The following is a 23,902-nucleotide window of genomic DNA, read 5'->3' as shown; positions in this document are numbered from 1 at the left end:
TCAATTTATGGAAGTTGGGGAGAGAGAAAATGATGATTTAGCACTCCTGAATGAAAGGAAAAGAAAGAGACCAGAGTTTCGGGATCTATCTCCTTCAGTAACTAGTAGCACAGTAAACAGACCTATGCAGACTTCAACCTCTTTCACTGTGATGGGAGGCAGTGAATCTTTTATGTCGATCGGGCTTTCAGAACAACCCCCGAGCATCATGGTGGGTATTAGTTGGAACTGTTGTGGCCTTGGCAACCCACGCGAAGTATTAGCACTTAAAGATTTAGTTAAAAGTTGTAAGCTAGATGTAATTTTTCTTATTGAAAGTCTTGTCCTTTCATAGTGGATAGTATGGGTAGAAGTGGGGGTTTAGCAGTGTTGTAAACGAGCTCCATTTCCGTTTTTATTTCTAATTTCTCTAAAACCCATATAGATATGCTCTTGAGTGGAGAGGGTTTTAATACATGAAGGTTCACTGGATTCTATCATTTGTTGGATCGGTATTCTCAACATGTGACCTAGGATCTTCTTCAGTTACTTAAATCTCAATCTCATATCCCTTATTGTGTGATGGAAGATTTTAACGATATTCTGAGCCCTAGTGAAAAAATGGGGTGCACCCTCACCCCAAGTGACTCTTCAAAGGGTTCAGGGAAGCTATTTTGGATTGTGGTCTTGCTGATATTCATCTTATAAGATACAGGTATACTTGGAAAAAGGGTAGGGGTTCTGCTCACTTTGTTGAGGAACGTTTGGATTGGTGCAGGTGACTGGTGATTGGCCAGATTTATTCTCACATGCCTCCTTAACTTCTCTACAGGTGCATGATAACACAGGGTGGAAATTCCGTTTTAAAAACTGCTGGGTCTAGGAAGAGAGCTTTCATACACTGGTGACAGAGTGCTGAGAGGGACTCTCTAGTTTATTTTTACTAGAGAAGTTTCGAACATGTTCACATGTTATGGGAAGTTGGAGGCATAATCAAAATATCGAATTCAAGAGAATGATGGGTAATTGTAAAAAGGACATGCTTCTAGCTATGTAGGGATCTGACGAGAGCAGTATGGTTCACACGAGAGAGCTTCGGGGACAATTGAATCTTTTGTTCTGTCAAGAGCATATGTATTGTCAGCAACGGTCAAAACTTCATTGGTTGTAAGGCAGGGATACTAATAGTAAAACCTTTCATTAGGTTGCTAGTGTTAGGCGGATGGTGAACCACATCAGCAATATCAGTGATGATGTAGGTAACATTATAACTGATACCCCAATGCTGGAACTGGAATTTTTGAATTATTTCCAGGATTTTTTTATGATAGTTTGGAGGAGAGTGAGGCAAATATGGATTATATCATGGATGAAGTTCCTGCCAAGGCTCGGGAGCAGATTATCAGACCGTTTTGCATCGATGAATTCCGTAGGGCAATTTTTGCAACAAATCCAAACAAATCCCCGGGCCCAGATGGGTTGAATCTAATGTTCTTCTTGAAATTTTGGCATTTGATAGGTGAAGAAGTCTTCCATTCTTATACCTCATGGCTGAATATTGGCAGCTTTCCAGGTTCAATTAACGAAACTAATATCTCTATTATTCCTAAGATTGAGAATCCAACATCGGTCAATGATTATCGGCCTATCTTTTTATGTAATGTAATGTAATGTACGAATTGATAGCAAAAGTTCTTGCAAACAGACTGAAAACTTCTCTGCCTCACCTTATTGGACCTGAACAGTCGGCCTTATGAAGGGAAGATCTATTACAGATAATGTTCTGCTAGCTTTTGAGACAATTCACTATATGAAGAGACGTACCAACGGCAATGTTGGTAACGTTGCTCTGAAAATACATATTTGGAAGGCGTATGACAGGGTACGGTGGATGTATCTTCATACAGTCCTTAATAAAATGGGGTTCCCTAAAGTCCGGATTAACTAGATGATGCAATGTGTATCTACCGTGAGTTAGTAAATGGGAATGGTGCCGGACCTATCTCTCCAAAGCATGGTATACGGCAAGGTTGTCTCCTTTCCCCGTATATATTCATTCTTTTTTGTGGAGGGCCTATCTGGACTTTTCAAATAAGCTGTTGGACGGGGGGATCTTCACGGGATAAAGGTATGTCCATATGCCCCAATCATCTCTCACTTAATATTTGTCAATGATAATATCCTATTTTGCAGTCTATACCTACGGAATGTTGAGTGGTTCAGAGTCTTCTTGATAAATGCTACAAATTCTAGGTAGAATGTTAATTTTCAGTAATCAGGGGTTCTTTTTAGCTCAAATACGAGTGAAGTGCAACAAGAGGAGATTAAAATGCTGCTACATGTTGAAAATCTTATCAATACGAGGAGATATATGGGCTTTCCGTCACTAATAGGCATAAGTAAGCTGAGTGTTGAGCGATTTCCGCAAGTGCACGGTATACGCTTGTAGTAATAAAAGATATCGATCCCACAGGGAACGTTTTTTTAACAAAACTTATTTACAATCGGTTAAATTTACTTTTAGGTTTATGATATGGAAAAATCGCTTAATCGGTTTTGGTTTTGAAATTGCTAGAATGAGAATTAGATTAGATTATGAAAATGTTAGAAAATACTCTGATTTAAGAATGAATTTGCAAGATAGGAACTTTTAGTACTTTTTAGAAAAGTAAACGAATGTATTCGTTTGCATTAAGCAAAGAAAACAACTTTAAACTTTGTACGAATTATAAAGATGAAATAAATGACGGAACCTCTAATTAATTGGCTTTGAACATGACAAAACCCTTTCGGGATAGTTGCCCTTAATCAAATTAAAACTCTTTCGAGATAATAATTTGCCTAAGTGTTCAACAAAGTTTCCTTGTAAAGATTTTGAATTAAATACGTTTTAATGAAAACACCAGCAGTCACTTTAGTGGATTGGTTACCATAAGTGCTGCATAAAAATCTATCGAATAGAACGGACTTTATTAGATGAAATATAAATTGATACAAGTTTACAGAGAACATGGAGCATGGAAACATTCGACGGCTTGCAAGTGAACGGGTTGATCAATCCTTTCCTTGGGTTTCGTTAGAGTTTGTCAGGCTCAGGGGCGGATCCTCTACTCAATCTTCTCGTTGAATCTTCGTAATAGAGACTAGGTCGGTCTACTACCAAAATGAAAACTAAACTAGAACAATGACTAAACGCTACTAAACTTGTTATTATTGAATAAACAATGTGTGTACAGCATATTGCTTTTTACAGAATCGAAATCTAACTTCGGAATCACTTGATTCGGAATTTCTGCATAAATTCTATACTAATCTCTTTTTTCTACATATCTTCAACTCTCCATCAACTCTTTATTTATAGATGTTGAAGAGTCTTGATTGAAGTGTCGTGTCCGTTGTGAAGGATCGTGTCCGTTGCGAAAGGACGTCTTTATCCACCCGAACGATCGCATTTCGTCGAAAACGAAAGTGTGTAACTAGGCTTCTAAAATCTCCTGCTCGTACCGAGAATGGGGGAGCATCAATTGGTCTTTAAACGAAGGAAGGAAAAGCTGGGAAACGCGTGTCGCGACCGTGAATTTGGGGGCCGCAGTCGCGGCACGGAACGTTTTTCGGTTTTTCAGCTTTCGTTCGCGTCCTCGATTTGGCGTTATTAATTTCTGTCGTCTTCGACTCCTTTTGTAGGGTTTTTCTTCTGTTTTCGAGCTCTTTTCGTTCATATTTGGATCTTACCAAATATTTATGTACCTTACAAGAAAGAAACATATTCGAGAGTAAAAGCTTCCTAAACAGTTATAAATAGCATAAATTCTCAGCAATATTGATGTAATTAACGATGATATTTTAGGTATATTTTGGGCTTAACAAATCTCCACACTTAATCTTTTGCTAGTCCCGAGCAAAATTTCACTGAATTTATTCTCTAACTAATCTCTTTATAAAAATAAAACATATATCTTTGTATTACCTTTTGAATTAGTTAAGCCGAAAAGACTTACTTCGCATGGCAAATTTATACGCAAAACATCAAACTAACTTAGTATAAATACGATATATCATTCGTCTTGTATTTCCAATTTTGAATTGAAACATTCGGGACGATATAAGCACGCATGTTATTGAGTCTTTCGTCTCAAGGCATTTCAAAGCACAAAATTTCCTTTCCCAAACCTAAACTAATATGTGAGATATATTAAATTTAAATAAGTACTTGGGTTAATTATTTACTTAGTTACGCTCGAGATAAGGGTGGTCTTGATCGTAACTTTATACGTATTTTATTGCTTTGTGTTTGCTTAAGAGGTACCGACCATGCCATGGGTGGACGCAATCGTTACTTTAAACTTATACACGCTTATAATTTTTGCTTTAAACGTTCCTTCCATACCTCGATTGTGATAAGGGTGGTCGCAACCGTGGCCAAAAGTAAACGGTACTTAATTTTCTTCCCTTTCATACCTCGATTGTGATAAGGTTGGTCTCAATCGTGGCCAAAAGTTAAGAATTCAATTAATTGATTAATATAATTGAATTGTAAATTGGGAAAAAGAAAGATAGCACATTCATCCTATATTGACTTAAAATTCAACATGTATTATGGCTAAAGTTTCCTTAAAAACTTCAATTGGTGTTAATGTAAGACGAAATCAAACCGAGCTAAAATTGTTAGTTCTATTTAATGCCTATAAACCTAATTGAAAACTTAAAATAAGATTTATTGTATCATGAATTGCATGATATAAAATAGAGATTGAAAATAAAGAATTTATTAACTTAAAATACATTCACTCGAGACAATTTTACTTAAAATCGTATCGGAGATTTGAAAAAAATTTGAAAAAATATTACCCGTATAGAAATATTATTTCTAACGATAATGATATCCTAAAAATAATCATATTAACTTATGGTTAATTTATAAATATATGAAAATGTGTTGCAATATATTAGTGTTGCATTTGCATAAAAATTAATATTCGTTGTATTTTTCGTTTTGCTAAATAATATCTTCGTTGCATTTATTCGTATTCGTATAGAAATTGACATATAATATCTTCGTTGCATTTATTCGTATTCGTATAGAAATTGACATATGTATGTCTCCTCCCACACTGAAATTGGACCATGTCCTCATTGGTGCAAAAATAATGGAGAAAACATAAAAAATAAATACGAAATAAGGCATACGAAACGAAGATGGAAATAGTAGGAAATTAAACATTCAACATAAAATTAAAAAGAGAAAATGTACCAAACATATGAAAAATGAAAATTGTACCAAATTATAACAAGATAGAAATAAAATGAAAGAAAACAACATATTCTTGAGGTGGGGAATCCGGAGGTGTAGGTGAAGTCTCCACATTTCGGCGTCGGAAAAAGGAAAGCATCCGATGCCGAGTCGATCTATGCTCACGCCTCAAAAGGTTGAGGTTGTCATTCATCACCATATTGTTTTCCACCAAATCATCAATTCGCAAGTTCATTTGACGATTGCTGGAATTGATTTGGTTCAAAATCCTCCGCAAATCCACCGGATCATCCGCTTGAGGTGCTTGGGGTTGTGGTTGAGCTTGGGGTTCATCATCTTCTCCTACCGCCTCTCCACCGCCTTCGGTACCTGCAAATTGAGAACTTGAAGCGCCACCACCCATAGTGCCACGAAGGTGGGCAATACGGGAGGCATACGAAATAAAGACGAGGGGACCTTGTGGTAGCAATAAATGAGCTCGCTCAAGAGCCGAGATATCCAAAAGTGGAACATACACACGGTAGGTGGATATGTCAAAATCAGCCAATTCACCCCGAGCTCCCAACACAATAGCGGTGATAAAATTACAAAGAGGGATCTGAATGGTAGTAGCCCTCGAAGCACGGAACAAATTATCGAACAACATACCAATGCTATCAATCCTCAAACCTTTAAACAAGCTATCCAAAACATATAAATCCCGAACTTGAACCTTTGAACTCTCAACACGCCCAAACAAGGAGAAACTCAAAAATTTGTGAAAGAAGAACACACAATTGTCCTTAATCAACTTGCTTGAAGTGTTCTTGGAATTAAAATAGTCTTGGTCCAAAAGAGTTTGCCAAACCGCATCATTATCAAAATCTTTAGGCTTATCATAAAAATTAGAGGTAGGGAAACCAAACATATTTCCCATTGCATCATAATCAATGGTGTATGTGATACCATTATTCCTAAAAGAGATTGAGTTTTTCTTCTTATTCATGGTCAAGGTGGCCAAAAATTCCACCACATATTCATTAATACGTGGAAAACGCATATTAACGAATTCTTGCCAACCCAACGCCTCAATAAAAGCATCAATTCGAGTAGAGAAATTCAACGTTCTTACCGAATGGAAGTCTAAGAAGTGCATATCCACAAATTGGTGGTCGGCTTGTGAAAAATGTTTGAAACGAGCGGCTTCTTCCTCCGAAACGATGTCAAAATAAGCTCCACATTGAACCCGAAGGCGATTAGCTTCCGTAACAGCGGGCTTGTTACCAACACGCTTAGTCCTAACCATGATGGTGGTGTTTAGTGTTTTTAGGGTTTGAGAAGAAGAAGAAGAAGAAGAAGGAATTGAGAGAAAGAGTAAAGCTTGAAGATGAGTTTGGGGTTTGGAATATGGAAGTGATTGAATAGAAAAGAGGATAGAAATTGGAGTGAATAAATTGGGAAGAGTAAAAGTAGATTTTTGGGGAAGAGTTTGGAGTAAGGGATTGGGTAAAAATAGAGGTGATGTGAGGTTTGTGTAAGAGGTAGGGCTATATAGGGTGATTAGGTGAATGTATAGGTAGAATAGGAATAGGAATAGGCAAAAATATTGGCAAAATCGGAATCAAATAGGGCATAAATCACGCGTGTCGCGACCGCGAATAGCAAAGCCGCGGCCGCGACATGCGATTTTCAGAGAATTTTTCTCCTGAAATTCGTCCAAGTTTGCTGCCCATACCGAGAATTATTAATTCTCGGTAGAGAATTGGTCAAAATGGCCTATTTGGGTGCCTTTTGACATGGTTTGTGCAATTTTGTTGATGATTTGGTTCCTGAACTTAATATAAAGTGTCCCTGCACTTAAAAACTAAAATAAATGACATTAATTGCAAGGAAAACCAAAGGTTTAACCTTAATAAATTGAATTAAAGTGTAATAAATTGGTTTATGAACAATTAATGAAACTTAAATGTCATTGATGCATATAAGTTAAGAGAATCATATTAAGTGCATAATAAGTGCATATAAATATATATTAATTATAGGAACTTAGTCAATTGAATGAATTAATGTTTTAAACTCAATAAATGAAGTTTGTAAAAATTGGATTAAGTGTGAATATATGTGTCAATTAAGAAAACCATGATGTATTCAATATTATAGATTTTATATAGATTTAACCATGATTATATAAGAAATTTAATAAAACATATATCTAACCTTGTAAAAATAGTAAATGAACTAAAATGAAATAGAACTTTATTGAATAAAACAAACTATAAAAACAAAGAATGAAATGAAATAATACAAAAACACACAAAATATTTACAAAAAGAAAACCTATAAACCTAAACTATTCTATATACTCATCCCTATCAAGTGGGATATTTCTGGCCTTAATACGATCAATTTGAAACTGCATGAAAGTTTCACGTTCCGATGCAGACAGAAAGTGAGGCCCTGCTCGAAAGACACGTTTTACAAGTCCTTCGTGCTCGAGAAACTCATAGTCAATTGTCGGGAAGAATTCATCATCACTCCAGGGAACATCAATGGTACCCTTTGTACCGAGAATTATTCCACAGATTATATTGCCGAACCCAATCTTCTTATCCTTGGATCGAGAAGCGGTGACAAGACCCTCCATCAGAATCTTGGAAGAATCTACTGCATTTCCCTGAAATATATCTCCAAGGACATAGAGATCTGTGTCACGGACCACACTACTGAATGTGCGACCGAATAAACTGTGACACGGGAATTTGTGCAGATACAGCATGGAGTTGGAGCGAAAAGAGTGATTATAGGCGAGTTTTGAATTGAATCGCCAGAATCCAGTGAGCATTCTCCAAACGTCCGAGGATGTCATGTCTCTTCCAGGATGACGTTTGATTGTATCCCTCGGGGGAAAACCAAACCAAGCATGCAACTCGGGATAACCGAAAGTAAAGATTTCGCCTTCTCGATGAAAACTGAGACGTACGCGTCGTTTATTAGTGAAACGCACGGTACAGAAGAATTCGAGTATCCAGTCGCCTATTATTGGAAATCGCATTTGGGCGAATTTTGTCCACCCTAGGCGTTCCATATAGCGGCTCATGTCATCAGTAATGCCTAATTGGCTGTTAAGAAATTCATCCATATACAACATTCCGGTGAAGAATTTGTAACGGTGATTCCAATAACGCCTACCTTCATCGTGATTAAAGATAGGAAAAGGCGCCCCATATCGCTTGGATAAGTCTGGACGTTTATTGCTTGAGGCAGCCTTGTGCTTTGAAGTTTTGTATTTAGTAGGCATGGTGGTTGTTTGAATGAAACAAAGTTGCTAGTACTAAATAGAAAATGGTGTTTTGAAGTGGTCAGAGTTCTGATAAAGATGAAAAGAATTGTAACAGAACTTGAATCCTATAGGATTAATTTATAAGAATTTTAGATGAAAGGAGGTGTTGTTTTAATCATGAAAAGGTATAAAATGACACCTTTCGGGAATGAAAAAAACTTAAGGTTTCAGTTGTCAAGAGGTTTGTTGAAAGGTTTAGGTTGATTCAGACCTGAGTGTGCAGGAATTACGCGTGTCGCGACCGAGAATAGCAAAGCCGCGGTCGCGACACGCTGATTTCCTTGCGGAAATCAGGCGTCGTAAGCCATGTCCTGATTCACGGTAGAGAATTTATAATTCTCGGTAAGTTCAGAGAAAATCTAACCTATTTGGACAAATCTGAAAAATAGAATTCTCGGCAGAGAATTTCAAATTCTCGGCAGAGAATTGCCTGAAACTTCAATTTCATTCTAATTTCCTAAAATTAATTCTAAAATCATAAAATAAACAAATTTTATGCATATAAATCATGACATAAAGTTATCTAATCACAAAAATTGGCATTTGAAAAATAAAATTAAATAAAATAAAAATAAAATAAAATAAAATGGACAAAAATATAAAAAGAAAACAAAAATAAACTGTGATCGAAAAACTGAGTGATTTATACGTCAGAAAATCTTGTTACGAACGAAATCTCTAGTTGTGAAATATTTTCGTAATAGATTTTACATCGATTACCATTAACTTTGAAACGAATTCCGTTTGGACCTTCCAGTTCTAAAGAACCATAATCGAATGTTTTGACGACTAAATATGGTCCTATCCATCTAGACTTAAGTTTTCCTGGAAATAAACGAAGTCGTGAATTAAATAACAGCACTTTATCCCCAACATTAAAGTGTTTGACTTTAATTTTGGCATCGTGCCATTTTTTCACTTTTTCTTTATAAATTTTTGTATTTTCGTAAGATAGATGACGTAACTCATCTAACTCATTTAAATCGAGCAAACGTTTCTTACCTGCTTGTCGTAAATCAAAGTTAAGTTCCCTAATAGCCCAATAGGCTTTATGTTCTAATTCGACTGGCAAATGACATGCCTTCCCATACACTAAGCGGTATGGAGTCATTCATATTGGTGTTTTAAATGCAGTACGGTATGCCCATAACGCATTATTTAGTTTACAAGACCAATCTTTTCTTGAGGATGAAACTGTTTTCTCTAGTATCCATTTGAGTTCTCTATTTGATATCTCCGCCTGACCATTTGACTGAGGATGGTATGGCGTTGATACGCGGTGGCGTACTCCATATTTTTTCATAAGCGTTTCAAAACTTCGGTTTATAAAATGAGCACCACCAGCACTAACGATGACTCTTGGACAACCAAATGTACAAAATATATCGTCAAGAAAATTAACGACAACTTTAGAATCGCTCGTCGGGGTTGCAATTGCTTCAACCCACTTTGAAACATAATCAACGGCGACTAATATGTAATTTTTACCATTAGAAGGGGGAAAAGGTCCAATGAAATCTATTCCCCACATATCGAAGACTTCAACTTCTAATATGGTTGTGAGGGGCATCTCATCTTTCCTTCCTAGATTTCCTGTTCTTTGGCACTTATCACAACGAGTAATAAATGAACGGACGTCTTTAAACATCGTAGGCTGATGCGCCCTCACCTAAGTTAGAGATGAGAACTCACTAAGGGATAAGTGTACCCCGTCGTTATCAAGTAATAAATTTCTGGTTAAGTCCAGGTTATCGTCCACAGGATTTATTTCTGCAAGTATCGAGTTACTTGGTTTCAGGTGTTATCTAGGCTTAGGGGGTTTTGAGTTGGTTTTTCTAAGGTAATCTACTCCTAGGTTGAATTATACTATTCCTAGCTAAGTTATCTGATTCTAACTAAGTTATTCTACGCCTAATTAAGTTACTCTACCCCTAATTAAGTTAAACTACTCCTAAGTGATCTTTTACCAATGCAATTATCCGAAGGAACATGAAGGGATACGATGATAATGAAAATAGAATGTTTAAGCAATTGAATTAAAACCTAAGTCACTTGTGTCCGAGATTAACCCGACCTATCCTCCTAAAGTTCCTAGTTCGTGATTCCCTTGTAAGGCCGAAACTAGCTCTAAGGCTCAGCAATTTGGGCTAAATCTTCTATAGGGTAGTCAATCCTATAGGCACTGACTAGGTCAGATTCAGCTCGCAATATGTGCCAACTTGATTTTGGGATTATTGAATGAGTTAAACCAATCAAACAAAGCGTAAGACAAAGATTAAAGCATTAAAACAATTGAATGAACAAGAACTATAATATATATCAAAGATGGAGAATATTGTCACGAAGTTACAATAAGCCTAGAATTCATAACATGTATCAGAGGCTAGACAGAATGTAAAAGAAGAAAAATCTCTTTCAGGGAACCTGTCTACCAATGCAGGCGTCTTTCTAGGACTTAAGGATGGAGCTTGAGCAATCCTCGGTGAACGGAGCTTCGGAGGTGTCTTCAATGGAGGTTTGAAGGATATGGAGGAGGTGGAGAGGATTTCTCAAGAGGAAAACTAAGAAAATTACAAAGATAAAAGATGTCTAATTTACATTGGAAAAACTCTATTTATAGGCGTGGCTCGGGCCCTTTTCTTGACCTAATTCGTGTCCTTATTGATGTAGGAAGTCGTGGGGTCCATCGTGGCTTCGTGGGGGCGGAATTGGTCTTTTTGCCGCAGGTCTGCTCGCCGAGCAGGGCGAGCTGCTCGGCGAGCAGGGCTACTCGCGCCGAGCAGCACCCTGCTCGGCGAGCAGGCGCCTGGCGGCCTGCTCGGTGAGCAGGCATCCTGCTCGCCCGAGCAGGCATCCTGCTCGCCCGAGCAGGCACAGTGCCTGGGCAGTGCCTGGGCGGTGCCTAGGCAGTGCCTGGGCTGCTCGTCGAGCAGCGCCCGGGCTGCGCGCCGATGCTCAATTCGCCGAGCGACTGCCGGGGGTCCCCGAGACATGATTTTTGCCTGAAATTGATCATGTTTTAACCTGCACACGCACATAAACTCCAAACAACATTAGTCCAAGGGCTAAATTGACCCGCCAATCGCTTATTTGAGCAAACGCTTCGTTTGGTGCGACTTTTGACGGATCAATTAGCTTCAAAAGATAACGGAATTATAATATGCATGCCATTTTGGCCGTATTTGCCTAAATTGATCATAAAACGAGCCTAAACAACGAAAAGTAAATAAAACGTTTCCAATTTCTAACTAACTCACACAAAAGCACTTAAATGCGAGAATTGCTCGCTTATTAACTAAATAACGCTAAAACCCGTCCTAAAACCGTACCCAAAGATAGGGGTTTTTGACCCCTATCAAACCTCCTCGCACTTAAAACTTTACTTGTCCCCAAGTAAACTAAAAAAAACTAAACCCGCAATCACAAGCAAGCTAGAAAACCTCCCGGTTTGACTAGGTGCTTGACACAATTTCGAGCATCTGTAATTACATGCATTCGGAAATACAAAGTAGAGACACGATATCCAAAAGCCGCATTTCAATTATCATAGGTCATAGTTTTAAGCAAAAGGACACATGTTCAATTAAACGAGCTTGAGGGGATCGCTAAGTAAAACACCTCACCATAGGTAGTTCACTCAATTCACACAATTTTGGCGGCTAAAGTGTTTACTCTCGGCTTATGTTCTTGCTTAGGATTACGTTGATTTTGCACGTTCATCCGAGTTCCTCTACTATGCTATATGACTCCGATGATATCAAAAACAGCCTCGAATTTGGGTTGTAATGTGGTTAGAGGGTTAAAGGTACAACAAGGGTTAATAGTTCTAGCGCTAGAAAAACAAAGTTCAAATGGCTTTAGCAAATATGAAGTGATTGAGCTTTTTATTCATCCATTATTCTCTTTTTGGGATGTTTTCTTGAGACGTTTTGATTTAAAGAACTGGGGGATGAAGTTCTCCCCTTTTAGTTCGTCTCTTTTCTTTTTTTTTTTTTTTTTTTTCTTCTTCCCCCTTTTTTTTTGATAGTGATGCTCATTCACTTCTTAGCCTTTTGGCTTGCTACTATAATGCCATAAACAAAGAAAAAGCGCTAGAAGAAAACAAAGGCTCAATTTGAGCTTTGCAAAAATTTTGGGTTAAGTAGCAAACCAAGTTGTGGTTTGCAAAAAATAGGTTAGAACAAAAGAAAAAATCTATAAACTACAAAAATATAGGCTAAAAAGGGCTTCCTAGAGTGGATGAAAAAGAGAAAATAAGGTAAAGAAAAAGGGTTAATTCTAATGAGGCTGATTTCATTGTTTATCATCTCAAATCATTGCATGTAGGTTCAACACAGTATTAGGTGCAAAATCTGTAATCTTCCACAAGTCAAAGCATTCACACAAAAATGTCAAGAAAAAGAGCTTTTTGATGTTCGCTCTTAGGCTCAAATTCAGCTCACAATTCTTTGGGTTTCAATTTTGTGTTTACTAGTTTTCCCAAAACTCAAGTTTAATATCACATGCCTTCAATTCTTAAGTTATCTACCTAAGTAATGATTTTAGCATTTCTTCAAAAGTAGGGTCTAAATGCAAACTTCAGCTCATGCTCTTACAGATACAAGGATTGTGTCCTACACCTAAACTAGTTGTCATGCAATCTTAGATTCGGTTCTCAGCCCTCAAGGACAAATAACGAAGTTTAGATTCGAAGGAGGTTCACGGTTTTAGGTCCTAAACATGCAAAACCTAAATAAAACCCGAAAAACGCAAAACTAAACTAGACACGATGCAACAAAAATTTAAAAATTATACAATTTTTGTAAGTTTGTCTACCCCTCCTCCTCACACTAAAAATATGCAATAAGTTCCAACATTGCATCACAAACCATAAAGTACAAGTGCAAAAAGTTAGGGTGGAGAAGAAAACTTACGGATTTTATCGCAATCGCCAAAAATTTGATGATTTGCGGTGCCAATTTTCTTTTTTTTTATTATTTTTTTATTTATTATTATTATTTTTCAGCTCCGTTCGGGATTTAAAAAAAATCTCGAACAGTTTGCTTATCGCGGCCGAGCAGCGGGCTGGGCGGCAGTGCCCAGCGGCAGGCTGCACGCCAGCGCCCAGCGGCGCGCTGGGCGCAGAGCATGGGCGGTGCCTGGGCTGCTCACCGAGCAGCGCCCGGACTGCGCGCCGATGCTCAATTCGCCGAGCGACTGCCGGGGGTCCCCGAGACACGATTTTTGCCTGAAATTGATCATGTTTTAACCTGCACACGCACATAAACTCCAAACAACATTAGTCCAAGGGCTAAATTGACCCGCCAATCGCTTATTTGAGCAAACGCTTCGTTTGGTGCGACTTTTGACGGATCAGTTAGCTTCAAAAGATAACGGAATTATAATATGCATGCCATTTTGGCCGTATTTGCCTAAATTGATCATAAAACGAGCCTAAACAACGAAAAGTAAATAAAACGTTTCTAATTTCTAACTAACTCACACAAAAGCACTTAAATGCGAGAATTGCTCGCTTATTAACTAAATAACGCTAAAACCCGTCCTAAAATCGTACCCAAAGATAGGGGTTTTTGACCCCTATCATAGGCCAAAAGAAACCACATTCAAATATTCTAGCTGCTGTTTTGGTAGCTCCATTATGTCCTCCATAAGAGCTAGAATGGCATTCCGACATTATGGATTCATATTCATTTTCACCAACGCATCTCCTAATTATCTCGTCACCACAAGTTTTGAACAGAAAAGGATCTTCCCAAAAATACTGTTTAATGTCGAAGAAAAATTTCTTCTTTTGTTGGAAATTTAATCCTTCCGAAACAATATTGGCTGCAAGATAATTAGCAATATCTGCATACCAGGGTGACATGACGCTTTTCATTTGATAGAGATGTTCATCAGGGAAATCATCTCGTATACCGTTAGTTTCACCTATGAGACCGTTCTCATCTTCAAGTCTCGATAGATGATCGGCGACAAGGTTTTCTACTCCTTTTTTGTCTTTTATTTCTATATCAAATTCTTGTAACAATAAAACCCATCTAATTAGATGTGGTTTTGCATCCTTCTTAGCAAATAAATATCTTAATGCTGCATGATCAGTGTAAATAATAACTTTCGAACCTAACAAGTATGACCTAAACTTATCACATGCAAAAACTACAGCTAACATTTCTTTCTCAGTGGTGGTGTAGTTTAATTGTGCACCGGAAAGTGTGTGACTTGCATAATAAATGACATGAAGTTTCTTATCCTTCCTTTGTCCTAAAACACATCCGACAGCTAAGTCACTTGCATCACACATAATTTCAAATGGTAAATCCCAATCGGGTTTAGCAATAACAGGTGCACTGACTAAAGCTGTTTTTAATGTTTCGAAAGCTTTAACGCAATCTTCATTAAAATCAAAGGTACAATCTTTCATGAGTAGATTAGTGAGTGGTTTGGAAATTACAGAAAAATTCTTAATAAATCTTCTGTAAAAATCGGCATGTCCTAAAAATGATCTTACTCCCTTAACAGTAGTTGGAGGGGGTAGTTTCTCTATTACTGAAGTTTTTGCTCTGTCCACTTCTAATCCTTTTTCAGATATTGTGTGACCTAAAACAATTCCTTCGTCAACCATGAAATGACATTTTTCCCAGTTTAATACCAAATTTGTTTCTTCACACCTAGACAAAACTTTATCCAAGTTTTCTAGGCACGAATCAAAAGAATCTCCAGAAACTGAAAAATCGTCCATAAAAACTTCCATGATATCTTCAATGAAATCATTAAAAATTGCAGTCATACAACGTTGAAATGTTGCAGGCGCGTTACATAGACCAAAGGGCATTCTCCTATATGCAAATGTTCCGTAAGGACATGTGAAGGTTGTTTTATCTTGGTCATCCGGGTAAATATATATTTGAAAGAATCCGGAGTAACCATCTAGAAAACAGTAGAAAGCGTGACCAGCTATCCTTTCGATCATTTGATCAATGAAAGGAAGAGGAAAATGATCTTTCCTAGTTGCTTTATTTAAATTTCTATAATCTATACAAACCCTCCAACCAGTGGTGGTTCGTGTAGGTATTAATTCACCTTCTTCATTCCTTACAACTGTTATGCCTCCCTTTTTAGGTACGCAATGGATTGGACTAACCCATTCACTATCCGAGATAGGGTAGATGATTCCATTGTCCAGAAGTTTAGTAATCTCATTTTTTACTACTTCTTTCATATTCGGATTTAGGCGTCTTTGCCTATCCGCTTTAGGTGGCTTATCTTCTTCTAAGTGAATTCTGTGCATTACGATGCTCGGATTAATACCTTTTAAGTCTGAAATTTGCCAACCCATACTTCCTATCCTATTTCTAACAACTTCTTTCAATTTCTCTTCTTGGACTTGTGTTAATTTGTTAGAGATTATAATAGGTAGAGAATCGCTTTCGCCTAAGAAAGCGTACCTCAAATGACTTGGTAATTCTTTAAGTTCTAATTTAGGTGGAACTATAGTTGAAGGCGGAACTGGTCCATCTTCTCGAATCAAAGGTTCTGGTTCCTTATCTTCTAGTTCCTCACTCATTATAGGTTCTATTATTTCTTCTTTTTGAACAATGTCATTTACACAATCTTCAATTAAATCAAGTTTCATACAAGCGAAATCCTCCATAGGATATTTCATTGCTTGATTCATATCAAACTCAATCTTATCATCGCCTATTCTTAAAACTACTTTCCCTTCCGACACATCAACTAGAGCACGTCCCGTGTTCATGAACGGTCTACCGAAGATTAGCGGACAATTTACGTCATAAGCAAAATCTAAAATAACGAAATCGGTAGGAAAAATAAATTTGTCAACTTTAACTAAAACATCCTCAATTATACCGTATGGTCTTTTAGTGGTTTGATCCGCTAATTGCAAAACCATATTGGTACGTTTGATGTCTTCTTCTAAGCCTAACTTATTAAAAATAGATAATGGCATCAAGTTAATACTTGCTCCTAAATCACAGAGACAACTAGGAAATTCAATATCTCCCAATTTACACGGAATGGTAAAACATCCGGGATCCTTGAGTTTTGTGGGCAAATTACTTGACACAATTGAACTACAATCTTCAGTTAGCGAAATGGATGAAATTCCTTCCCAACTAATTTTCTTCGAAATTAAATCTTTGAGGAATTTACCATAATTGAGAATTTGTGTAATCGCATCCATAAATGTTAAATTAATATGCAAATTCTTAAGTTTGTCTAAAAATGTTAAAAGTTGTTTGTCATAGTCCTTATTGCGGACTTTGTGTGGAAAAGGTGGTTTGGGTACAAAAGTTTTTGTACTAGAGTCAATTGGTGCATCTTTTTGTTTTAATGTATCTTCTTTGGGCTTTGATAAATCAGTTCCAGGTAAAGTTGAATTTCCGGGCATTTCCGGGCCTGAGTAAATTTTCCCTGAACGAAGAGTGATAGCCTTAACATGCTCTTTCGGATTTTCTTCCGTATGGCTTGGAAGACTTCCCTCTTTGCGGGATGGAATTGATTTAGCGAGTTGTCCAATTTGAATCTCCAAATTATGGATGCTGGATGATTGGTTTTTAATAAGCTGATCGAATTTATTCTCGATCCGTTTAAAACCATCGTCGTGATTACTTATTTTTCCGCTCATAGCATCAATAAATTTGTCGATTTTAGAAGATAAAGTGCTAATCGTGTCTCTGGATTGATTTTGATAATTAGCAGTACGATTTTGATTAGCAGTAGCATTATTATTATTATTATCTCTCCAGTTAAAGTTAGGATGATTTCTCCATCCAGGATTATATGTATTGGAATAAGGGTTATTATTTTGGTTTTGCCTTTGGACAAAATTTACCTGTTCAATTTCACTCATACCTCCGTAATCCACATCTGTTTGGATTGGCTTACCATTAGAATCACACGGTGCCATAAACCTATCAATTTTGTGCGATAAGGCAGAAAATTGGGCTTGCAACATCGCTACTGGATCAAGATTCATTATACCTTTAACTGATGAAGTAGTTGAGGATGATGGTTTCGTTGATGGTACGTGTCCACGTTCCGCGGGCCACATACTGCTGTTGATTGCCATTTCCTCCAAAAGTTCTCTTGCTTGGGCAGATGTTTTCTTCATGAATAACCCTCCAGACATAGCGTCCAATGAACCTCTAGTTGTAGGATTTAGTCCATTATAAAATGTTTGCATTAAAAGTTCAGCGGGCAATTGGTGGTGTGGGCATAAACGTTGAAGTTCTTTAAAACGTTCCCAAGCCTCATAAAGAGTTTCATTATCATTTTGAGAAAAAGATGTTAACTCTTTAATGACTCATGCGGTTTTTGCTAAAGGAAATTTTTTTGATAAAAATGCTTAGGCTAATTGCTCCCAAGTCTCAATTGATGCGGCTGGTATAGAAGTTAACCATTCTTTGGCTCGATCCTTCAAAGTAAAAGGAAAAAGGCGAAGTTTAATTGCTTCTGCAGTTACATCAGTAATTTTAAAAGTGTCACAAATTTCTAAGAAATTTGTCAAATGGGTATTAGGATTTTCGTTAGGTAACCCGTAAAACGTTACATTATTTTGCAACATATTAAGCAATGCAGGTTTATTTCAAAATGATGTGCATTAATTTGGGGTCTAACTATACTGTTTGTTACACCGGCCACTCCTGGCCTAGCGTAATCCATAAGTGTGACCATAACTTCTGGCTCGGTAATTTTAGTTTTTATTGGGGTTTATTTCGAAAGGACGTCTTTATCCACCCGAACGATCACGTTTCGTCGAAAACGAAAGTGTGTAACTAGGCTTCTAAAATATCCTGCTCGTACCGAGAATCTTAAATTCTCTACCGAGAATGGGGGAGCATCAATTGGTCTTTAAACCAAGGAAGGAAAAGCTGGGAAACGCGTGTCGCGACCGTGAATTTAGGGGCCGCGATCGCGGCACGGAACGTTTTTCGGTTTTTCGGCTTTCGTTCGCGTCCTCGATTTGGCATTATTAATTTCTGTCGTCTTCGACTCCTTTTGTAGGGTTTTTCTTCTGTTTTCGAGCTCTTTTCATTCCTATTTGGATCTTACCAAATATTTATGTACCTTACAAGAAAGAAACATATTCGAGAGTAAAAGCTTCCTAAACAGTTATAAATAGTATAAATTCGTAGCAATATTGATATAATTAACGATGATATTTTAGGTATATTTTGGGCTTAACACTGAGTATCTCCAGCTTCCTTCCTGATGGAATGTGGAAGAGAGTGCATCAATGCATAACAAGTTCTTATATCAGGCGGGCAAAGAGGTCTTTATTTATTCTGTATTACAAGCCATATCGACTTTGTGTATGTCCAATTTCTTGCTCTCTAAAGGCTTATGTGCGGAATTATAGATTATCATGAATATAATTTGGTGGGGACTTAATGCAAATGGGAATCGTCATATCCATTGGAGGTCATGTGATCGTTTGTGCATTCAGAAATACATGAGGTACGTGTTTTCATCATCTATACTCTTTTAATATTCCGCTTCTTGGTAAGCATGTGTGGAATATCATCTCTAACCTTGATGCTCTGATTAGTAAGCTACTCAAAGCAAAATACTTTGCTGATGGGGATTTTTTTCAGCTACTTTGGGTTCTAACCCGAGCCAAATATGGCGGGGCATCTGGAATGCAATTCATAAGTCAATAATGGTTATAGCTGGAGTATTAGGAATGCGGAGCATGTTCGAGTTTGGAAGGATCCTTTGTTACCAATTCCCACATGGTATGTTTCTAGGACTGCGCCTTGTGGTTTGGAGGATCTCACGATTTGCAAAATCTAGGTTGGCACTACTCACTTTTGGGATATTGAATTGATGCAAAATATGTTACCCAGTCAGGATGTTTCGATTGTCGTTTAATTGCTAAGGGGAGTTACGAATATGGTTGATCATTGGTGCTGGAATTTCGATAGAAAAGGAATATATAGTGTCAAGTAGGGCTATAGGGTGGTGATTGATGGTGCTTCATTGAATAACGACGAGGGTTCTTGTGAGGTGCATTGGTATGTGCTCTAGGCTCTAAATATCCCTCCTAAAGTCAAAACGTTCATATGGAAGCTATACTCTAATATCCTTCCGCTCTGGGATCATATGTTTTGAAAGGGATTGACGTTGTGAATCGGTGTCCAATTTGGGACGAGTTTAGAGAACATATGTTACATCTCTTTATTGACTAACATGCTGCTTGTGAGTTTTGGGACATTGTTGGTCTAGATTTTTCTCCGTCCTCTGTTTTTTCCTTTACTGAATGGTTACCCCTGTTATTTGACTTCCAAGATTGGTTGATAATTGAATTATGGTGTATGCTTCTCTGGTGCATTCGGCACAATCTTAACGACACGGTCTAGAAGAATCAGCGGATATCGATACGAATCGAAGTTAACTTGGGAATGGCTCTACTAGGGGACTACCAAGCTGCACAGGAAACTAGAACTACCGCTTCGCTGCACTTCCAACAGACTGCTGGTGTTCAAAAATGGGGGAAACTTCCTCCAAATGTATGGAAGTTAAACATTGATACTGTAATTTTTAGAGAAAACAGGGTTGTTGGGTGTGGTTTTATACTTCGCAATCACTTAAGTTTGGTGCATGGGCGTTATTCGACTATTTTTTAGGGTACTATGAAAGTCCATGTAGCTAAAGCCCTCTGTGTTAAGAACCCTTTCCTGGTTATTGAATATGTAGATGCACAATATAATCCTGGATACGGATTCACAAATTGTGGCTAATGCTTTTAATTATTCCTAGGAAGATTTAAGTGATTTTGGTAATCTGATAAAGTGTTGTCTTTCTATTGCTGGTTTAATTACTAATTACAGACAATGTGTAATGTGTAAAAGTTGAAAGAAGATTATTTTTAGAGTTAATTTCATAAAACCCTCAATGGTTGCATTGATTTACAGATGAAAAATTGTGGGTTTTTTTTTTATCAAAGCGAGAACTATGTTTGTCGCCATTTGCAAAATCAAGAACTTTTGGGTTAACATTGTCAATTTGGTCGTTAATGACCTCAAAATGAAAATTTTCTAGAATTAAAGTTATTTAGTATCACATTTTCTATGGAACCACATTTTTTATTTTTCAAAATCACCATTTTTGGAGTTTACTGTCTCTAAATGTTAACGTTCTTTCTCCTCACCAAACAACACCTAAATGAACTCAAAATTAAAAAGTTGAAGAATTAAAGTAGCTTAGAATATCATCAAATTTTTTGAATTAAAGTAGCTTAGAATATCATCAAATTTTTTGAATTTTCTATTTTGAGATTATTAACTGTCAAATTGGTATAGTCAACTAAAAATTCATTGATTTTGCAAATGACGACAAACACAGTCCTCTTTTTGATAAAAAAAATAAACACAACCATTCATTTGCAAATCAATATAACCACGATGGGTTTTTTTTTTTTTTTTGAATTAACTCTTGTTTCTAATGTATTAGAAAATCCTCAAGCATTATCTAGGAGATAAAGCATCCATATTCTCCAAAAATAATACATTTTTTTTTTTTTGAATTAACTCTTGTTTCTAATGTATTAGAAAATCCTCAAGCATTATCTAGGAGATAAAGCATCCATATTCTCCAAAAATAATACACTCATTCAAGCTCATGAGAAGATAAGGCTCCCAACAACAATATCAGACTCCATTTTATCTATAAAAGAAAGTTTCTCATTCTTGATTTGGGTTGAGCTTAGCTCTTATACCCATTCGTAGTGCTAGGGGCAAGGAAAGTTCTTACGCACCAATCTTGGCCAGCTCAACGAGATGGCGAACCGAGAATCCCCAGTTTGACTTCATTTTCCCATTTTTTGAATTGGCACTCTGTATTTTATTTAATAACTATTGCAGAATATTTGGCAATTGTTAGATAGGCTCTTTAATTTTCTATTTAAAGACCTTAGAATTGCCATTCCAAGGCATCTAGTATTGATTTGTTAAACTTTTCTTCCCATGGAGAGCAGTTTGAACTTCTACCATTTCCCATTTCCATTTGCAAAAGCTTCTAATCTCCATTAATACACATGCGGTTAAGGTTCCACTTCCAATTCAAGACGATGATTGCTTGAGCCGATAAGCTTCAAAGTCGAATCTTCTTTTCCTTCACTCTTGTTCAACTTGTAAGATCTTTCTGAATTTTGAATTCGGTGTAATCATTAAAAATTCCCATTTTTAATCTGAATTTTATTATATTTTCATTCCTCTCATTATGTTTTGATTATTAATTGTGCTGGGGTATTTGTTTAAATCTTTCATAAGCTTGAATATTTTTCTCAAGTTCATATTGTGAATTTTAACGGTATTCCATACCATAAATTGTCGGTGTTGGTAACATCACAGTAAACGAATCCGAGTTTATGACCAATGCGGGTCAAAGGGGGTGGGGGGCAACTCAAGTGTCAGAGACCCAACCTGAGGTCCTACTGCCTCCAATTCGAAGGTCGAGACCCCGAACTAAAGACACGAGGCACCACCACCTCCCAAAAGATAACTCGCGCTCTTGCAATGACGTCTGATCGTCATGATGAGACAAACAAACTCAAAGACTCCGGATGATAGATGGTTTTACAGACTTACATCTCGCATGACATTAAAATGTGGGATTTACTAGACATTTCAAAAAATTTGAAGCTCCGTGTTTCAATGATCCTTGTGTTTCCATCAATAATATGCTATTTAGGACTCAAACAATGCATCTTTCTCACAGGGATCGCAAATATGTACTCACACAAGTCCAGAAACAGTACTAGACCAAGTATTTCAAAAAATACATTGTTTTAACACAATTATCGTTTACACCAAAATCAGTCTCGGAAAAAAATATTTCGACACAGAGAAATTTAAAAAATATTTTTCTAATAATTATCATACATCCAAAAATTTGTTTTACTCAACCGAATGGATCAAAATTGACTGAACACACAGCTATAGACTCTCATACCAATGAAAGGATTACCACATACATATCCGAATATCATGAACGATTTCACAAGTTACCTCTTGTAGCACGAAGTTTGTTGAGATTTATTGAAGTTGAAGAATGAAGTTTGATTGTATATTATCGGTCACGATTCAACTATATCGAAACACTCAAAAAGAGATAAGATGATTCACGAACTAAGAACGAACAAACAGAATAGCAAGAGAAGGGGGCATCGTGCGTGACTTAGAGAAAGAGAGGGAGTTAGACTAATTTTTTCTTTCTGATTTAGGTTAATATCTTATTAGTCTCTTTATAGTTCTAACTTAAGTATATTTAACCCTATAGTTTAACCTAATTTATTCAACTTGATCATGAGCGGACTATTTGGTGCTTGCCAAATTTCCCCTACAAATAGATGAAAAGTAGATGAATTAATGTGATTTTTTTTTTAGTGTGAAGTAGTCCTTTACATAATAAACTTGAGTGTATTTTTTACCAATTTCTTTTTTTTTTTTAATAATCTCCTGCAACCAAACCGGAGCAGAAAAAGAAACGAACTCGCTAGCATTGGACAGGGCATGTCGTGCAATAACATGAGCGCCCCTGTTCGCTAGGCGTGGAGAGAAAGACACTTTATAATCGTGTCGACTACTTAACAAAACCTTATAATCCTGAATAATTGATCCATAAACAGACAAGTCTGGATCAACCGATTTGACACTATTAACCACTATCAATGAGTCACTTTCAAACAAAACATTAATGCAATTAAGATAGACACACCAATGCGATGCCTCACGTAGAGCTAACGCTTTAGCTTCCCTAATATCATCGATAATTGGGATTAGGCGACTGCGACAAGCCATGAAGGATCCATCAGAGGATCTAAGTAAGGCTCCCACCCCCACTCCGTGACTCAGCTTTAAAGGTAGCCGCATCACAATTGCATTTGACGAAGCTAGAAGGGGGGCGAGACCAACTAATATGTCGTACCCGTGTCGCTGTCACCCGTGTCGAGAGCTCATGACGATGGCCAACAGTTGCGTTTGCGTCGACGGTGAGGACAATGGGCGGCCGGCGCTGCGCATCAGGGCGGGTAGGGACTGCGATGATGGCATCGGCGTGAACCGCTGGGGGCGTGGGAGAATGATGGACAGCAGCGGGAAGGTTCTTCAACTGGGACTGGCGCCAAGCAGCAAGGTAGTTACCCGCAAGAGAGATTGCTGTTTCTGGTAATTGGACTTTGCTCTCCCAGACTATATGATTCCTTTGGTTCCAAATAACTCAAAGCGTCATTGCCACCTTGGTTATGGTGTCTTGATCGTTGGACAAAAGTACCTGCAAAATAGAACCCGTTAGATAATCAGGTTGGAATACATCTGTATTGATCCCGGATA

General features: G+C 37.3%; 1 non-coding gene across 1 annotated transcript; it reads left to right on the top strand.

The window, feature by feature from the left end:
* Positions 1 to 17,770: 17,770 nt before the first annotated feature.
* Positions 17,771 to 17,875, top strand: LOC136216021 (small nucleolar RNA R71). Its single transcript, XR_010683018.1, has one exon. It is a non-coding gene; the product is annotated as a small nucleolar RNA R71 (small nucleolar RNA).
* Positions 17,876 to 23,902: the final 6,027 nt, after the last annotated feature.

The sequence above is a fragment of the Euphorbia lathyris genome, chromosome 1, assembly GCF_963576675.1.
Source record: "Euphorbia lathyris chromosome 1, ddEupLath1.1, whole genome shotgun sequence".
Classification (NCBI taxonomy): domain Eukaryota; kingdom Viridiplantae; phylum Streptophyta; class Magnoliopsida; order Malpighiales; family Euphorbiaceae; genus Euphorbia; species Euphorbia lathyris.
This window is presented reverse-complemented; position numbering and strand designations above follow the sequence as displayed.